Raw genomic sequence first — 19,097 nt, 5'->3', positions numbered from 1 at the left:
ATGCTATTAGGATGCAATTTACTTTGTTGTACGAATACGTGTGTACATTTAACTATAGTCTATAATTAAAAACGTATTTTACATAAAAAATATACTTTTATATTTTTATGCGTATATTTTCTTAATAATCCGCTTCCGATCCGAGTCCGGTCCGAATCCGCTCCATATCCGTAATCCGATATAATCCGCATCCGAATCCGCATCCGACCATTATCCGCTCCGATCCGAATCCGTTACAAAAATATGGTAAAGGATATGGTAAGAGCAATATCCGATCCGATCCGATCCGTTTACATCCCTACTTGCAATATGTCACGCCCCGAGACCAGGCCTGGACGAGACAGCCGCCGCGCGCCTATAAACCGAGAGGCTTATACTCGCGCAAGGCTAAAAATGCAGGCTTAAACCAGCACAGTGGATCTCGAGAAACTCATCTATTCAATATTTTACAAGTTTCTTTACAAATGCACTAGAAAGACAACTAGATTCTCTAATCGCTTCCCACCCGCTGGTCCAGCCTAAACCTCCGCCGACGAGGTCTTCTGCTGCGCAACTCTGATAAAAATATTGGGGAGCTGGGATGAGTACGACAAGTCATACTCAGCAAACCGATTATACACAATCATATAAATTGTAAAATAGAAATGCTTTTCGAAAAAAACAACAACATGTGGTTAAGGTATTAGGCAATTTAAAACACATGGTGCCACACATGAAAGTAAGTTTCCCTACCCGGGAATCACAGGGGTGAAATTCACACTTTTACACTCTGCAGAGGGGTACTCCGACATCGACAGTCTTGACTAGGTTGCGCTAGTCAAGCAGTGTTCTTATACCCGCTAAGACCCGGACACTCTGACCTACTGATGCCGGTCGCTCCTACGGATCCATCACCGACACGTTCCCGAACAGAGGCCATCCCCAGCGGAGAACACAGACAGTCCCATACCTAAACTGTGACCGGTACAATATGTTTACCTTCGTAGCACCAAGTTTGCTCTTATCAAAACATGTATCTCTCATGTTGATCACTTTCTATCGATATTCGCGCTAATGCCCGATTCGTACCGGTGGCTCCAGCGGATCCATCACCGCGTAACGACACCGGCGGATTAGCCCACAAATATCTCATATCTCATATCAAATACTAAATCAGGTATTTTAGCAGCAAAACCTACTTTACAAAATATATAAGAGGGTATAAAGCAGCTTGCCTGAATCATATATCATCTATCTTGAAATAATACTTCCTCCACCGATAATAAATCCGCAGCTATATAGACGGATGGTAGATATTATTCTTCGTATCTACGGCTTCGTCTCTGTACGATCTAACAAAGACAGCCTACGCTATGTATTTCTATCTCCTCTTAACTCCTAAACATGGATGCATGCTCAGGTCTCAACCGTTCTCTCACTCTCTCTATGCTCGGGCACTCTATGCAGCCAAACGATACTATGCTTTGAGCAGTAGCGCGAGAGCTTCTACTTATAGGTTGCAAGGGCGGTCAAGCGGTGTTAAAATATCTGAGCTGCCTGGGATACTACTACTTCTTCTCCTATCTCTACCTGACACGTACGAGCTGACTCATCTTTCCCTGGCCATGCACAGGTCCACGCAAGACTTGGCCGACCAGACCTTGCCGACATGGTTCAGCTCCATCTTACATTGCATCACTACATGGGTGTACTACTCAATGATTCCAGGCTAACTAATTAATTACTACAAGCTAGTTCTTATGCACAAAACGTATACTCCTCTAACATTTGCAGAATTCATATATCAGTACCCAATTTAAATACTATAAATTAGCACAAAACAAACTGATTAGAAGCTAATTATTTTCCAACTTACAATATTCAATAACTTAAAAATATGGGTTGTCACATCCTCCCCACCTTATTAGAATTTCGCCCTCGAAATTCACATAAAACATGATATCCTAACATCTTATTTGAACAACTCTAATCATCCGTCTGCATATGCTAAAAACATGATCCTATGCACACTTAAGAATTTATAAACACGGTAAGAAAAATTAGCAATCATTTCAGCTACCATGCGATGAAAATAAAAACCCAAGTACACAGCAGCAGTCTAGTAGTGCAATCACTATCGCTAGTTGACTATGCCTATAACAAATCTAGTCTAGTCATGGAAATTTAAGAAATCCAACAACACGCATCAATTTTAGTTTACTTGCAAGAAAATATTTCTACCGATGACTAGTCGCAAAATCTATTATCTACCCATTTTTTTTTTCCCGCGTCCTAACCTAGAGCTCTGATACCACTTTAACTGTCACGCCCCGAGACCAGGCCTGGACGAGACAGCCGCCGCGCGCCTATAAATCGAGAGGCTTATACTCGCGCAAGGCTAAAAATGCAGGCTTAAACCAGCACAGTGGATCTCGAGAAACTCATCTATTCAATATTTTACAAGTTTCTTTACAAATGCACTAGAAAGACAACTAGATTCTCTAATCGCTTCCCACACGCTGGTCCAGCCTAAACCTCCGCCGACGAGGTCTTCTGCTGCGCAACTCTGATAAAAATATTGGGGAGCTGGGATGAGTACGACAAGTCATACTCAGCAAACCGATTATACACAATCATATAAATTGTAAAATAGAAATGCTTTTCGAAAAAAACAACAACATGTGGTTAAGGTATTAGGCAATTTAAAACACATGGTGCCACACATGAAAGTAAGTTTCCCTACCCGGGAATCACAGGGGTGAAATTCACACTTTTACACTCTGCAGAGGGGTACTCCGACATCGACAGTCTTGACTAGGTTGCGCTAGTCAAGCAGTGTTCTTATACCCGCTAAGACCCGGACACTCTGACCTACTGATGCCGGTCGCTCCTACGGATCCATCACCGACACGTTCCCGAACAGAGGCCATCCCCAGCGGAGAACACAGACAGTCCCATACCTGAACTGTGACCGGTACAATATGTTTACCTTCGTAGCACCAAGTTTGCTCTTATCAAAACATGTATCTCTCATGTTGATCACTTTCTATCGATATTCGCGCTAATGCCCGATTCGTACCGGTGGCTCCAGCGGATCCATCACCGCGTAACGACACCGGCGGATTAGCCCACAAATATCTCATATCTCATATCAAATACTAAATCAGGTATTTTAGCAGCAAAACCTACTTTACAAAATATATAAGAGGGTATAAAGCAGCTTGCCTGAATCATATATCATCTATCTTGAAATAATACTTCCTCCACCGATAATAAATCCGCAGCTATATAGACGGATGGTAGATATTATTCTTCGTATCTACGGCTTCGTCTCTCTGTACGATCTAACAGCACAGCCTACGCTATGTATTTCTATCTCCTCTTAACTCCTAAACATGGATGCATGCTCAGGTCTCAACCGTTCTCTCACTCTCTCTATGCTCGGGCACTCTATGCAGCCAAACGATACTATGCTTTGAGCAGTAGCGCGCGAGAGCTTCTACTTATAGGTTGCAAGGGCGGTCAAGCGGTGTTAAAATATCTGAGCTGCCTGGGATACTACTACTTCTTCTCCTATCTCTACCTGACACGTACGAGCTGACTCATCTTTCCCTGGCCATGCACAGGTCCACGCAAGACTTGGCCGACCAGACCTTGCCGACATGGTTCAGCTCCATCTTACATTGCATCACTACATGGGTGTACTACTCAATGATTCCAGGCTAACTAATTAATTACTACAAGCTAGTTCTTATGCACAAAACGTATACTCCTCTAACATTTGCAGAATTCATATATCAGTACCCAATTTAAATACTATAAATTAGCACAAAACAAACTGATTAGAAGCTAATTATTTTCCAACTTACAATATTCAATAACTTAAAAATATGGGTTGTCACATCCTCCCCACCTTATTAGAATTTCGCCCTCGAAATTCACATAAAACATGATATCCTAACATCTTATTTGAACAACTCTAATCATCCGTCTGCATATGCTAAAAACATGATCCTATGCACACTTAAGAATTTATAAACACCGTAAGAAAAATTAGCAATCATTTCAGCTACCATGCGATGAAAATAAAAACCCAAGTACACAGCAGCAGTCTAGTAGTGCAATCACTATCGCTAGTTGACTATGCCTATAACAAATCTAGTCTAGTCATGGAAATTTAAGAAATCCAACAACACGCATCAATTTTAGTTTACTTGCAAGAAAATATTTCTACCGATGACTAGTCGCAAAATCTATTATCTACCCATCTTTTTTCCCGCGTCCTAACCTAGAGCTCTGATACCACTTTAACTGTCACGCCCCGAGACCAGGCCTGGACGAGACAGCCGCCGCGCGCCTATAAATCGAGAGGCTTATACTCGCGCAAGGCTAAAAATGCAGGCTTAAACCAGCACAAGTGGATCTCGAGAAACTCATCTATTCAATATTTTACAAGTTTCTTTACAAATGCACTAGAAAGACAACTAGATTCTCTAATCGCTTCCCACACGCTGGTCCAGCCTAAACCTCCGCCGACGAGGTCTTCTGCTGCGCAACTCTGATAAAAATATTGGGGAGCTGGGATGAGTACGACAAGTCATACTCAAGAAACCGATTATACACAATCATATAAATTGTAAAATAGAAATGCTTTTCGAAAAAAACAACAACATGTGGTTAAGGTATTAGGCAATTTAAAACACATGGTGCCACACATGAAAGTAAGTTTCCCTACCCGGGAATCACAGGGGTGAAATTCACACTTTTACACTCTGCAGAGGGGTACTCCGACATCGACAGTCTTGACTAGGTTGCGCTAGTCAAGCAGTGTTCTTATACCCGCTAAGACCCGGACACTCGACCTATCGATGCCGGTCGCTCCTACGGATCCATCACCGACACGTTCCCGAACAGAGGCCATCCCCAGCGGAGAACACAGACAGTCCCATACCTGAACTGTGACCGGTACAATATGTTTACCTTCGTAGCACCAAGTTTGCTCTTATCAAAACATGTATCTCTCATGTTGATCACTTTCTATCGATATTCGCGCTAATGCCCGATTCGTACCGGTGGCTCCAGCGGATCCATCACCGCGTAACGACACCGGCGGATTAGCCCACAAATATCTCATATCTCATATCAAATACTAAATCAGGTATTTTAGCAGCAAAACCTACTTTACAAAATATATAAGAGGGTATAAAGCAGCTTGCCTGAATCATATATCATCTATCTTGAAATAATACTTCCTCCACCGATAATAAATCCGCAGCTATATAGACGGATGGTAGATATTATTCTTCGTATCTACGGCTTCGTCTCTCTGTACGATCTAACAGCACAGCCTACGCTATGTATTTCTATCTCCTCTTAACTCCTAAACATGGATGCATGCTCAGGTCTCAACCGTTCTCTCACTCTCTCTATGCTCGGGCACTCTATGCAGCCAAACGATACTATGCTTTGAGCAGTAGCGCGCGAGAGCTTCTATTTATAGGTTGCAAGGGCGGTCAAGCGGTGTTAAAATATCTGAGCTGCCTGGGATACTACTACTTCTTCTCCTATCTCTACCTGACACGTACGAGCTGACTCATCTTTCCCTGGCCATGCACAGGTCCACGCAAGACTTGGCCGACCAGACCTTGCCGACATGGTTCAGCTCCATCTTACATTGCATCACTACATGCGTGTACTACTCAATGATTCCAGGCTAACTAATTAATTACTACAAGCTAGTTCTTATGCACAAAACGTATACTCCTCTAATATTTGCAGAATTCATATATCAGTACCCAATTTAAATACTATAAATTAGCACAAAACAAACTGATTAGAAGCTAATTATTTTCCAACTTACAATATTCAATAACTTAAAAATATGGGTTGTCACATCCTCCCCACCTTATTAGAATTTCGCCTCGAAATTCACATAAAACATGATATCCTAACATCTTATTTGAACAACTCTAATCATCCGTCTGCATATGCTAAAAACATGATCCTATGCACACTTAAGAATTTATAAACACCGTAAGAAAAATTAGCAATCATTTCAGCTACCATGCGATGAAAATAAAAACCCAAGTACACAGCAGCAGTCTAGTAGTGCAATCACTATCGCTAGTTGACTATGCCTATAACAAATCTAGTCTAGTCATGGAAATTTAAGAAATCCAACAACACGCATCAATTTTAGTTTACTTGCAAGAAAATATTTCTACCGATGACTAGTCGCAAAATCTATTATCTACCCATCTTTTTTCCCGTCCTAACCTAGAGCTCGATACCACTTTAACTGTCACGCCCGAGACCAGGCCTGACGAGACAGCCGCCGCGCCTATAAATCGAAAGGCTTATACTCGCGCAAGGCTAAAAATGCAGGCTTAAACCAGCACAGTGGATCTCGAGAAACTCATCTATTCAATATTTTACAAGTTTCTTTACAAATGCACTAGAAAGACAACTAGATTCTCTAATCGCTTCCCACCCGCTGGTCCAGCCTAAACCTCCGCCGACGAGGTCTTCTGCTGCGCAACTCTGATAAAAATATTGGGGAGCTGGGATGAGTACGACAAGTCATACTCAGCAAACCGATTATACACAATCATATAAATTGTAAAATAGAAATGCTTTTCGAAAAAAACAACAACATGTGGTTAAGGTATTAGGCAATTTAAAACACATGGTGCCACACATGAAAGTAAGTTTCCCTACCCGGGAATCACAGGTGAAATTCACACTTTTACACTCTGCAGAGGGGTACTCCGACATCGACAGTCTTGACTAGGTTGCGCTAGTCAAGCAGTGTTCTTATACCCGCTAAGACCCGGACACTCTGACCTACTGATGCCGGTCGCTCCTACGGATCCATCACCGACACGTTCCCGAACAGAGGCCATCCCCAGCGGAGAACACAGACAGTCCCATACCTGAACTGTGACCGGTACAATATGTTTACCTTCGTAGCACCAAGTTTGCTCTTATCAAAACATGTATCTCTCATGTTGATCACTTTCTATCGATATTCGCGCTAATGCCCGATTCGTACCGGTGGCTCCAGCGGATCCATCACCGCGTAACGACACCGGCGGATTAGCCCACAAATATCTCATATCTCATATCAAATACTAAATCAGGTATTTTAGCAGCAAAACCTACTTTACAAAATATATAAGAGGGTATAAAGCAGCTTGCCTGAATCATATATCATCTATCTTGAAATAATACTTCCTCCACCGATAATAAATCCGCAGCTATATAGACGGATGGTAGATATTATTCTTCGTATCTACGGCTTCGTCTCTCTGTACGATCTAACAGCACAGCCTACGCTATGTATTTCTATCTCCTCTTAACTCCTAAACATGGATGCATGCTCAGGTCTCAACCGTTCTCTCACTCTCTCTATGCTCGGGCACTCTATGCAGCCAAACGATACTATGCTTTGAGCAGTAGCGCGCGAGAGCTTCTATTTATAGGTTGCAAGGGCGGTCAAGCGGTGTTAAAATATCTCGAGCTGCAGGATACTACTACTTCTTCTCCTATCTCTACCTGACACGTACGAGCTGACTCATCTTTCCCTGGCCATGCACAGGTCCACGCAAGACTTGGCCGACCAGACCTTGCCGACATGGTTCAGCTCCATCTTACATTGCATCACTACATGCGGAAATTCAATTCGGCTCCCGGGTGCGTATGCTCCCTCTACCAAAAAAACATATTTCGAAATGTCAAAAAATTTGGATAAAAAATTCTACATGTACATCTCCATAATGTACGTGCATTCGCTAAGTTTCACGAAAAACTAATATTTTTTGTGGTCTATGTAAAAAGGAGAAACTTTATCTTGTGAAAAGCATTATTTTTAGCACTGAATTTTGTCTTTTTTACACACGTCACATGAAAAGTCGATTTTTTATGAAACGACTTTGTGAGCGTGTAGCACGTGAAGATGTACGTACAAATTTTTTGTTTTAATTATTTTGAAATTTAAAATGTACATAACATGCATTTTAAAATATAGGGAGCATATGCACCCATGTTCCAAAACACCACTCCCACCACTACATGCGTGTACTACTCAATGATTCTAGGCTAACTAATTAATTACTACAAGCTAGTTCTTATGCACAAAACGTATACTCCTCTAATATTTGCAGAATTCATATATCAGTACCCAATTTAAATACTATAAATTAGCACAAAACAAACTGATTAGAAGCTAATTATTTTCCAACTTACAATATTCAATAACTTAAAAATATGGGTTGTCACACAATATGTTCTTATGTAAGTTTTTCTGTACTGGTTCATACTTGTGTTTGCTTCAAACAACCTTGCTAGCCAAAGCCTTGTACTGAGAGGGAATACTTCTCGTGCATCCAAATCCTTGAGCCAAAAACTATGCCATTTGTGTCCACCATACCTACCTACTATGTGGTATTTCTCTGCCATTCCAAAGTAAATTGCTTGAGTGCTACCTTTAAAATTTCATTCCTTGTCGTTGCAATATATAGCTCATGGGAAAATAGCCTTAAAAACTATTGTGGTAAAGAATATGTCTTATGTGTCTTATTTCTTATAAGTTGCTTGTTGAGCGGTAACCATGTTTCTGGGGACGCTATCAACTATTACACCTTTGTTGAATATCATGCGAGTTGCTATGCATGTTCGTCTTGTCTGAAGTAAGGGTGATTTATCATGATTAAATGGTTTGAGTATGCATATTGTTAGAGAAGAACTTTGGGCCGCCAACCAAAGCCATGTATCATGTTGGAAGTTTCAGTTTGGACATTAATCCTCAATCTCTTATGAGAATATTATCTGTTGCTGAATGCTTATGCATTAAATAGGAGTCCATTATCTGTTTTCTATGTTGTCCCGGTATGGATGTCCTAAGTTGAGATCTATCAAAAACGAGAAATCAAATGCGATCTATCTCGTTGGACCTTTGTACAGGCGACATAGAGGTACCCCTTTGTGACACTTGGTTGAAACATATGTAATGCAATGAGAATCCATGGAAATCCAAGCTAATTAGGACAAGGTGCGAGCACTATTGGTATTCGATGCATGAGGCTTGCAACTTATAGGATGTCTTATGCATAACACATATGAATTATTACTACCGTTGACAAAATTGTTTCTATGTTTTCAAAATAAAATCTCTAGCACAAAAATAGCAATCCATGCTTCCCTCTGCGAAGGGCCCTTTCTTTTACTTTATGTTGAGTCAGTTTACCTACTTCTTTCTATCTTATAAGCAAACACTTGTGTCAACTGTGTGCATTGATTCCTACATACTTGCTTATTTGCATTCATCATATTACTTTGTGTTGACAATCATCCATGAGATATACATGTTGAAGTTGAAAGCAACTGCTGAAACTTATACCTTCCTTTGTATTACTTCAAAACTTTCTACTAAGAATTTATTGCTTTATGAGTTAACTACAATGCGAGACTTATTGATGCTTGTCTTGAAAGTACTATTCATGAAAAGTCTTTGCTATATGATTCAGTTGTTTAGTCATTGTCTTTACCATTGGTTCGAATCACTTCATTCATCTCACATGCTTTACAATAGTATTGATCAAGATTATGATAGCAGCATGTCACTTCAGAAATTATCCTTGTTATCGTTTACCTACTCGAGAGCGAGTAGGAACCAAGCTTGGGGATGCTTGATACGTCTCAAACGTATCTATAATTTCTTATGTTCCATGCTAGTTTTATGACAATACTCAAATGTTTTATATACACTTTATATCATTTTGATGCATTTCGGCACTAACCTATTAACAAGATGCCGAAGCGCCAGTTCCTGTTTTCTGTTGTTTTTGGTTTCAGAAATCCTACACAGGAAATATTCTCGGAATTGGACGAAACAAAAGCCCAGGGTCTTATTTTTCCACGAAGCTTCTAGAAGACCGAAGAGGATACGAAGTGGGGCCACGGGGCGCCGCCACCACAGGGCCGCGCGGCCAAGGGGGGCTCGCGCCGCCCTATGGTGTGGGGCCCCCGTGCCTCTCCCGACTCTGCCCTTCCGCCTACTTATACTCTTCGTCGCGAAAACCCTATTACCGAGAGCCACGATACGAGAAAACATACTGAGACGCCACCGCCGCCAATCCCATCTCGGGGGATTCAGGAGATCGCCTCCGGCACCCTGCCGGAGAGGGGAATAGTCACCCGGAGGACTCTACATCACCATGATTGCCTCCGGACTGATGTGTGAGTAGTTCATCCTTGGACTATGGGTCCATAGCAGTAGCTAGATGGTTGTCTTCTCCTCTTTTGCTATCATGTTAGATCTTGTGAGCTCCCTATAATGATCAAGATCATCTATTTGTAAAGCTACATGTTGTGTTTGTTGGGATCCGATGAACATGGAATACTATGTCAAGTTGATTATCAATCTATCATATATGTGTTGTTTATGTTCTTGCATGCTCTCCGTTGCTAGTAGAAGCTCTGGCCAAGTTGATACTTGTGACTCCAAGAGGGAGTATTTATGCTCGATAATGGGTTCATGCCTCCATTGAATCTGAGACAAAGGACAAAAGTTCTAAGGTTGTGGATGTGCTGTTGCCACTCGGGATAAAACATCAATGCTTTGTCTAAGAATATTTGTGTTGATTACATTACGCACCATACTTAATGCAATTGTCTGTTGTTTGCAACTTAATACTGGAAGGGGTGCGGATGCTAACCCGAATGTGGACTTTTTAGGCATAGATGCATGCTGGATGGCGGTCTATGTTATTTGTCGTGATGCCCTAAGTGAATCTCATATTAGTCATCATGATAAGTATGTGCATTGTTATGCCCTCTCTATTTGTCAATTGCCCAACTGTAATTTGTTCACCCAACATGATATTTCTTATTGGAGAGACACCACTAGTGAACCGTGGACCCCGGTCCATTCTTTTACATCTGAATACAATCTACTGCAATCATTGTTCTCTACTGTTCTTTGCAAACAAACATCATTCTCCACACCATACGTTTAATCCTTTGTTTACAGCAAGCCGGTGAGATTGATGATACGTCTCCGACGTATCGATAATTTCTTATGTCCCATGCTTGTTTTATGACAATACCTACATGTTTTGTTCACACTTGATGTCATTATTATGCATTTTCCGGAACTAACCTATTGACGAGATGCCAAAGGGTCAGTTGCTGTTTTCTGCTGTTTTTGGTTTCAGAAATCCTAGTAAGGAAATATTCTCGGAATCGGACGAAATCAACGCCCAGCATCTTAGAATTCCACGAAGCTTCCAGAACACCCGAGAGCCATCAGAGAGGGGACACAGGGGGCCCACACATGCAGGTGGCGCGGCCCAGGCCCTGGTCGCGCCACCCTAGTGTGTCGCCGCCTCGTCAGCCCTCCGACTCCGCCTCTTCGCCTATTTAAAGGTCCCTGACCTAAATCTTCGAGATGAATAAGCCACGGTACGAGAAACCATCCAGAGCCGCCGCCATCGCGAAGCCAAGATCTGGGGGATAGGAGTCTCTGTTCCGGCACGCTACCGGGACGGGGAAGTGCCCCCGGAAGGCATCTCCATCGACACCACCGCCATCTTCCTCAACGCTGCTGTCTCCCATGAGGAGGGAGTAGTTCTCCATCGAGGCTAAGGGCTGTACCGGTAGCTATGTGGTGAATCTCTCTCCTATGTACTTCAGTACAATGATCTCATGAGCTGCCTTACATGATTGAGATTCATATGAGTTTTGTATCACTATTCATCTATGTGCTACTCTAGTGATGTTATTAAAGTACTCTATTCCTCCTTCATGATGTAATGGTGGCAGTGTGTGCATCATGTAGTACTTGGCGTAGTTTATGATTATGATCTCTTGTAGATTATGAAGTTAACTATTACTATGATGGTATTAATGTGATCTATTCCTGCTTTCATAGTATGAAGGTGACAGTGTGCATGCTATGTTAGTACTTGGTATAATTGTGTTGATCTATCATGCACTCTAAGGTTAATTAAATATGAATATCGAATGTTGTGGAGCTTGTTAACTCCGGCATTGAGGTGCTCTTGTAGCCCTACACAACTAGTGGTGTTCATCATCCAACAAGAGAGTGTAGAGTGGTTTTATTATGTGATCAATGTTGAGAGTGTCCACTAGTGAAAGTATGATCCCTAGGCCTTGTTTCCAAATACTGCAGTCATTGATTGTTTAATCGTTTCTTGCATCTTTACTTCCCGCAATATCTCCCACATCAATCGCACGCCAAGCAAGCACTTTTCTCAAGCGCCGTTGCTACTGCTCATATTCATTCATACCACCTGTATTTCACTATCTCTTCGCCGAACTAGTGCACCTATACATCTGACAAGTGTATTAGGTGTGTTGGGGACACAAGAGACTTCTTGTATTGTGGTTGCAGGGTTGCTTGAGAGGGATATCTTTGACCTCTTCCTCCCTGAGTTCGATAAACCTTGGGTGATCCACTTAAGGGAAACTTGCTGCTGTTCTACAAACCTCTGCTCTTGGAGGCCCAACACTGTCTACAGGAATAGAAGCGCGCGTAGACATCAAGCACTTTTCTGGCGCCGTTGCCGGGGAATGAAAAGCTACACACAGAGATTTCCTCCCTCGTCAACCACGCGCCAGTCCTGGACAGCAAGCTATTTTCTGGCGCCGTTTCCGGGGAGGAAAGGTAAAAGGCACTCACACTCCGGTCCTGTAACCAAACACTTTTCTGGTACCGTTGTGAGTGCTCGAAGCTATTTCCATTAGATCCTGCAATTGCATCTTTTTGTTTCTTGTTTACACTAGTTAGGCTTAATGGAAAACAACAAAAAAATTAGAGATCTTTATGAACTTTATCTTGAATTAGAGCATGATGTGTTTGAAGAGAGAATTAAAAAACCCATGGAACTTTGTTTGCAAAATAGCAATGTTATTAGCATGAACTCTTTGAATACTATTATTTCTAATGCTATGGAAAATTCTAAGCTTGGGGAAGCTGGTTTTGATGAGCATGATCTTTTTAGTCCCCCAAGCATTGAGGAGAAAATTTACTTTGATGATACTTTGCCTCCTATTTATGATGATTATAATGATAGTGGTATTTTGGTGCCACCTAATATGGAGAGTAAATTTTATTATGATTATACTATGCCTCCTATATTTGATGATGAGAATAATAATGATAGCTACTTTGTTGAATTTGCTCCCACTACAATTAACAAGAATGACTATGCTTATGTTGGGAGTAGTAATAATTTTATGCATGAGACTCATGATAAGAATGCTTTATGTGATAATTATATTGTTGAGTTTGCTCATGACACTACTGAAAGTTATTATGAGAGAGGAAAATACGGTTGTAGGAATTTTCATGTTACTAAAACACCTCTCTATATGCTGAAAATCTTGAAGCTGCACTTGTTTTATCTTCCTATGCTTGTCACTTTGCTCTTCATGAACTTGTTTATTTACAAGATTCCTTTTCATAGGAAGTGGGTCCGGCTTAAATGTGTTTTGAATTTGCCTCTTGATGCTCTCTTTTGCTTCAAATACTATTTCTTGCGAGTGCATCATTAAAACTGCTGAGCCCATCTTAATGGCTTTAAAGAAAGAACTTCTTGAGAGATAACCCATGTGTTTATTTTACTACAGTACTTTGTTTTATATTTGTTTCTTGGAAGTTGTTACTACTGTAGCAACCTCTCATTATCTTTATTTTATTGCATTGTTGTGCCAAGTAAAGTCTTTGATAGTAGAGTTGATACTAGATTTGGATTACTGCGCAGAAACAGTTTTCTTGCTGTCACGAAATTGAGTCGCCCCGTCTGTAGGTAACTCAGAAAAATATGCCAATTTACGTGCGTGATCCTCTGATATGTACGCAACTTTCATTCAATTTGAGCATTTTCATCTGAGCAAGTTTAGTGCCCCATAAAAATTCGTCTTTACGGACTGTTCTGTTTTGACAGATTCTGCCTTTTATATCGCATTGCCTCTTTTGCTATGTTGGATGGATTTCTTTGTTCCATTAACTTTCAGAAGCTTTGTGCAATGTCCAGAAGTGTTAAAAATGATTGTGTCACCTCTGAACATGTGAATTTTTGATTATGCACTAACCCTCTAATGAGTTTGTTTCGAGTTTGGTGTGGAGGAAGTTTTCAAGGGTCAAGAGAGGAGGATGATACAATATGATCAAGAAGAGTGAAAAGTCTAAGCTTGGGGATGCCCCCGTGGTTCATCCCTGCATATTTTAAGAAGACTCAAGCGTCTAAGCTTGGGGATGCCCAAGGCATCCCCTTCTTCATCCACAACTTATCAGGTCACTTCTCTTGAAACTATATTTTTATTCGGTCACATCTTATGTACTTTACTTGGAGCGTCTGTTTGTGTTTATTTTTGTTTTGTTTGAATAAGTTCATCCTTGTGTGGGAGAGAGACACGCTCCGCTGGTTCATATGAACACATGTGTTCTTAGCTTTTAATGTTCATGGCGAAGGTTGAAACTGCTTCGTTAATTGTTATATGGTTGGAAACAGAAAATGCTACATGTGGTAATTGGTATAATATCTTGAATAATTTGATACGTGGCAATTGTTGTGCTCATGTTTAAGCTCTTGCATCATATACCTTGCACCTATTAGTGAAGAAATACATAGAGCTTGCTGACATTTGGTTTGCATGACTGGTCTCTCTAGAGTCTAGATATTTTCTAGTAAGGTGTTTGAACAACAAGGAAGACAGTGTAGAGTCTTATAATGCTTGCAATATGTTCTTATGTAAGTTTTGCTGTACCGGTTCATACTTGTGTTTGCTTCAAACAACCTTGCTAGCCTAAGCCTTGTATTGAGAGGGAATACTTCTCGTGCATCCAAAATCCTTGAGCCGAAAACTATGCCATTTGTGTCCACCATACCTACCTACTACATGGTATTTTTCTGCCATTCCAAGTAAATACTTCGTGTGCTACCTTTAAACAATTCAAAATGCTTCTTAATTTGTGCCAATGTTTTATAGCTCATGAGGAAGTATGTGGTGTTTTATCTTTCAATCTTGTTGGGCAACTTTCACCAATGGACTAGTGGCTTCATCCGCTTATCCAATAATTTTGCAAAAAGAGCTGGCGCGGGGTTCCCAACCCCCAATTAATTAACTTTCATTAATAATTCTCTTCACATGTTTTGCTCTGATTCATCAGTAAGCAACTTAATTTTGCAAATAGACACTCCTTCATGGTATGAGATTGTTGGAAGGCACCCGAGGATTCGGTTAGCCATGGCTTGTGAAAGAAAAGGTTGGGAGGAGTGTCATCCATAAATAAAACTAAAGTACATGTGTAAACAAAAGAGAAGAGGGATGATCTACCTTGCTGGTAGAGATAACGTCCTTCATGGGAGCCGCTCTTTGAAAGTCTGCCTGGCAAGGGGGTTAGAGTACCCACTACCATTCGTTGACAACAACAAACACCTCTCAAAACTTTACTTTTATGCTCTCTATATGATTTCAAAACTTGAAAAGCTCTAGCACATGATTTATCCCTGCTTCCCTCTACGAAGGTCCATTCTTCTACTTTTATTGTTGAGTCAGTTTAACTACTTCCTCCCATCTTAGAAGCAAACACTTGTGTTAACTGTGCATTGATTCTTACATGTTTACCTATTGCACTTGTTATATTGCTTTATGTTGACAACTATCCATGAGATATACATGTTACAAGTTGAAAGCAACCGCTGAAACTTAATCTTCCTTTGTGTTGCTTCAATACCCTTACTTTGAAAATATTGCTTTATGAGTTAACTCTTATGCAAGACTTATTGATGCTTGTCTTGAAAGTACTATTCATGAAAAGTCTTTGCTATATGATTCAGTTGTTTAATCATTATCTTTATCATTGCTTTGAATTGCTGCATTCATCTCATATACTTTACAATAGTATGATTAAGATCATGTTGGTAGCATGTCACTTCAGAAATTATCTTTGTTATCGTTTACCTACTCGGGACGAGTAGGAACTAAGCTTGGGGATGCTGATACGTCTCCGACGTATCGATAATTTCTTATGTTCCATGCTTGTTTTATGACAATACCTACATGTTTTGTTCACACTTTATGTCATTATTATGCATTTTCCGGAACTAACCTATTGACGAGATGCCAAAGGGCCGATTCTTTGCTCTGCTGTTTTTGGTTTCAGAAATCCTAGTAAGGAAATATTCTCGGAATCAGACGAAATCAACGCCCAGCATCTTAGAATTCCACGAAGCTTCCAGAACACCCGAGAGCCATCAGAGAGGGGCCACAGGGGGCCCACACATGCAGGTGGCGCGGCCCAGGCCCTAGTCGCGCCACCCTAGTGTGTCGCCGCCTCGTCAGCCCTCTGACTCCGCCTCTTCGCCTATTTAAAGGTTCCTGGCCTAAATCTTCGAGACGAATAAGCCACGGTACGAGAAACCATCCAGAGCCGCCGCCATCGCGAAGCCAAGATCTGGGGGACAGGAGTCTCTGTTCCGGCACGCTGCCGGGACGGGGAAGTGCCCCCGGAAGGCATCTCCATCGACACCACCGCCATCTTCATCAACGTTGCTGTCTCCCATGAGGAGGGAGTAGTTCTCCATCGAGGCTAAGGGCTGTACCGGTAGCTATGTGGTTAATCTCTCTCCTATGTACTTCAGTACAATGACCTCATGAGCTGCCTTACATGATTGAGATTCATATGAGTTTTGTATCACTATTCATCTATGTGCTACTCTAGTGATGTTATTAAAGTACTCTATTCCTCCTTCATGATGTAATGGTGACAGTGTGTGCATCATGTAGTACTTGGCGTAGTTTATGATTATGATCTCTTGTAGATTATGAAGTTAACTATTACTATGATGGTATTAATGTGATCTATTCCTCCTTTCATAGTATGAAGGTGACAGTGTGCATGCTATGTTAGTACTTGGTATAATTGTGTTGATCTATCATGCATTCTAAGGTTAATTAAATATGAATATCGAATGTTGTGGAGCTTGTTAACTCCGGCATTGAGGTGCTCTTGTAGCCCTACACATCTAGTGGTGTTCATCATCCAACAAGAGAGTGTAGAGTGGTTTTATTATGTGATCAATGTTGAGAGTGTCCACTAGTGAAAGTATGATCCCTAGGCCTTGTTTCCAAATACTGCAATCATCGCTTGTTTACTGTTTTAGTGCATCTTTACTTCCTGCAATATCTCCCACATCAACTGCACGCTGGCAAGCACTTTTCTGGCGCCGTTGCTACTGCTCATATTCATTCATACCACCTGTATTTCACTATCTCTTCGCTGAACTAGTGCACCTATACATCTGACAAGTGTATTAGGTGTGTTGGGGACACAAGAGACTTCTTGTATTGTGGTTGCAGGGTTGCTTGAGAGGGATATCTTTGACCTCTTCCTCCCTGAGTTCGATAAACCTTGGGTGATTCACTTAAGGGAAACTTGCTGCTGTTCTACAAACCTCTGCTCTTGGAGGCCCAACACTGTCTACAGGAATAGAAGCGCGCGTAGACATCAAGCACTTTTCTGGCGCCCTTGCCGGGGAACAAAAAGCTACACACAGAGATTTCCTCCCTCGTCAACCACGCACCAGTCCTGGACAGCAATTGACAACCTCACTGTTAAGTTGGGGCAAAGTATTTTGATTGTGTTGTGCAGGTTCCACGTTGGCGCCTGAATCCCTGGTGTTGCACCGCACTACACTCCTCCACCAACAACCTTCACGTGGCCTTCATCTCCTACTGGTTCGATAAACCTTGGTTTCTTACTGAGGGAAACTTGCTGCTGTACGCATCACACCTTCCACTTGGGGTTCCCAACGAGCGTGTGCTTTACGCGTCAACACTCGTCTCAGATTTTGTTGCAGGGAAATTACTCTCAAAATGGGAAGGACCATATTTCATTATGGAGGTGTATCGTTCAGGGGCAATAAAAATTGGTTCTCTGAAAGGTGATGCCACACAAGTGGTGAATGGACAAAGACTCAAGCATTATATTTTTGGAGATTCTTATAATGAAGATGTTGATGTTATTCGAGTGGTGACTCCGGAAACTTTCATCAAAGATCAAATTGATAGTTCTGCAGAGTTCGACTTTGAATAGGTAACAATTTTGGTAATAAAAAGTCCGCGTTTAACTTTCCGAACAATGTTATTGCTATTTTTAGAAAATATGAAAAATTACGAGATCGAATCGGAGCGGAGGAGACGCACGAGGGCGTGTCCCCACATGGTGGCGCGGGCCCCACCATGGCCGCGCCGCCATATGGGGATGGCTCCTCGGAGTCCCTCTCCCACTCTGGTTCGACCTGGTGCTTTCCTTCTGTCGTGAAATTTTTTGCTATATAATCCCCCGGACCCCCCGAGGTCCGTATATCGTTTTCTCGTTGTGTTTTGTTTCGAGTTGTTTTCTGCCAGGATTTGTTTTTGATCTAGAGGCACCATGTCTTCGTCGGGAACTCCGAAGGACAGCTTCTTTGAGAACATCGTCAACCCGTACATGAACAAGCTGAAGATGCATCCCAAGGAATTGCTGCTCGTAGATGGAGATTTGCAGATTGAAGATGTCCGGGGTCCTAAAGGAGAAGGAAGTCTGGAGGACAGGATGGAGAAACTAGAACAAGAGATCTTCACCTACAAGAAGATGGCTGAACGTGAAGTGGACATCTTCCACAAAATTGTGTCTGAACTTATTGATGAACACAAGAAGGAGACTGCAAAGCTGTGGGATGATATCCTCTCGCTTCACAACACTACCAACAAACTCCAAGCGCAACTTTATGACGTTCAGAATCAAAATTGTGAGTATGAAAATAGGTTTAAACACATAAGCTATGCTGCTAGTTTTAGGATTCCTGAGACCAAGATGTCGTTTGTTGATGGAGAGCCTCTTCCTTGGAAGTCTGATGACGGGAAGAATTCATCATCACCACCGAAGGAGTAATTCATCACTGGTATTGTCGCCCCCTTGGTTTGTTCCAAGCTTGGGGGGAGTGCCGCAGTATCACATCATCACTATCTTTTACCTTTTTACTGTCAAGTAGTGTCATATCATGAGTAGGGAAGTTATCATATAAGATGGTTTGCAATGTGGAAGTATC

The 19,097-nt window shown here is 41.6% G+C and overlaps 4 long non-coding RNA genes across 4 annotated transcripts; all 4 read right to left on the bottom strand.

The window, feature by feature from the left end:
• Positions 1–415: 415 nt before the first annotated feature.
• Positions 416–1,329, bottom strand: LOC139830721 (uncharacterized). Its single transcript, XR_011744071.1, has 2 exons — positions 1,215–1,329; positions 416–555 (listed from the first exon to the last, which is right to left on the bottom strand). It is a non-coding gene; the product is annotated as an uncharacterized lncRNA (long non-coding RNA).
• A 1,076-nt stretch (positions 1,330–2,405) lies between these two features.
• Positions 2,406–4,389, bottom strand: LOC139830720 (uncharacterized). The gene is made up of 2 exons (XR_011744070.1): positions 3,205–4,389; positions 2,406–2,545 (listed from the first exon to the last, which is right to left on the bottom strand). It is a non-coding gene; the product is annotated as an uncharacterized lncRNA (long non-coding RNA).
• An 8-nt stretch (positions 4,390–4,397) lies between these two features.
• On the bottom strand, positions 4,398–6,242 carry LOC139830719 (uncharacterized). The gene is made up of 2 exons (XR_011744069.1): positions 5,196–6,242; positions 4,398–4,537 (listed from the first exon to the last, which is right to left on the bottom strand). It is a non-coding gene; the product is annotated as an uncharacterized lncRNA (long non-coding RNA).
• A 137-nt stretch (positions 6,243–6,379) lies between these two features.
• Positions 6,380–7,488, bottom strand: LOC139830718 (uncharacterized). The gene is made up of 2 exons (XR_011744068.1): positions 7,177–7,488; positions 6,380–6,519 (listed from the first exon to the last, which is right to left on the bottom strand). It is a non-coding gene; the product is annotated as an uncharacterized lncRNA (long non-coding RNA).
• Between the last annotated feature and the right edge of the window lie 11,609 nt (positions 7,489–19,097).

Source organism: Lolium perenne, chromosome 4 (genome assembly GCF_019359855.2).
Source record: "Lolium perenne isolate Kyuss_39 chromosome 4, Kyuss_2.0, whole genome shotgun sequence".
Classification (NCBI taxonomy): Eukaryota; Viridiplantae; Streptophyta; class Magnoliopsida; order Poales; family Poaceae; genus Lolium; species Lolium perenne.
This window is presented reverse-complemented; position numbering and strand designations above follow the sequence as displayed.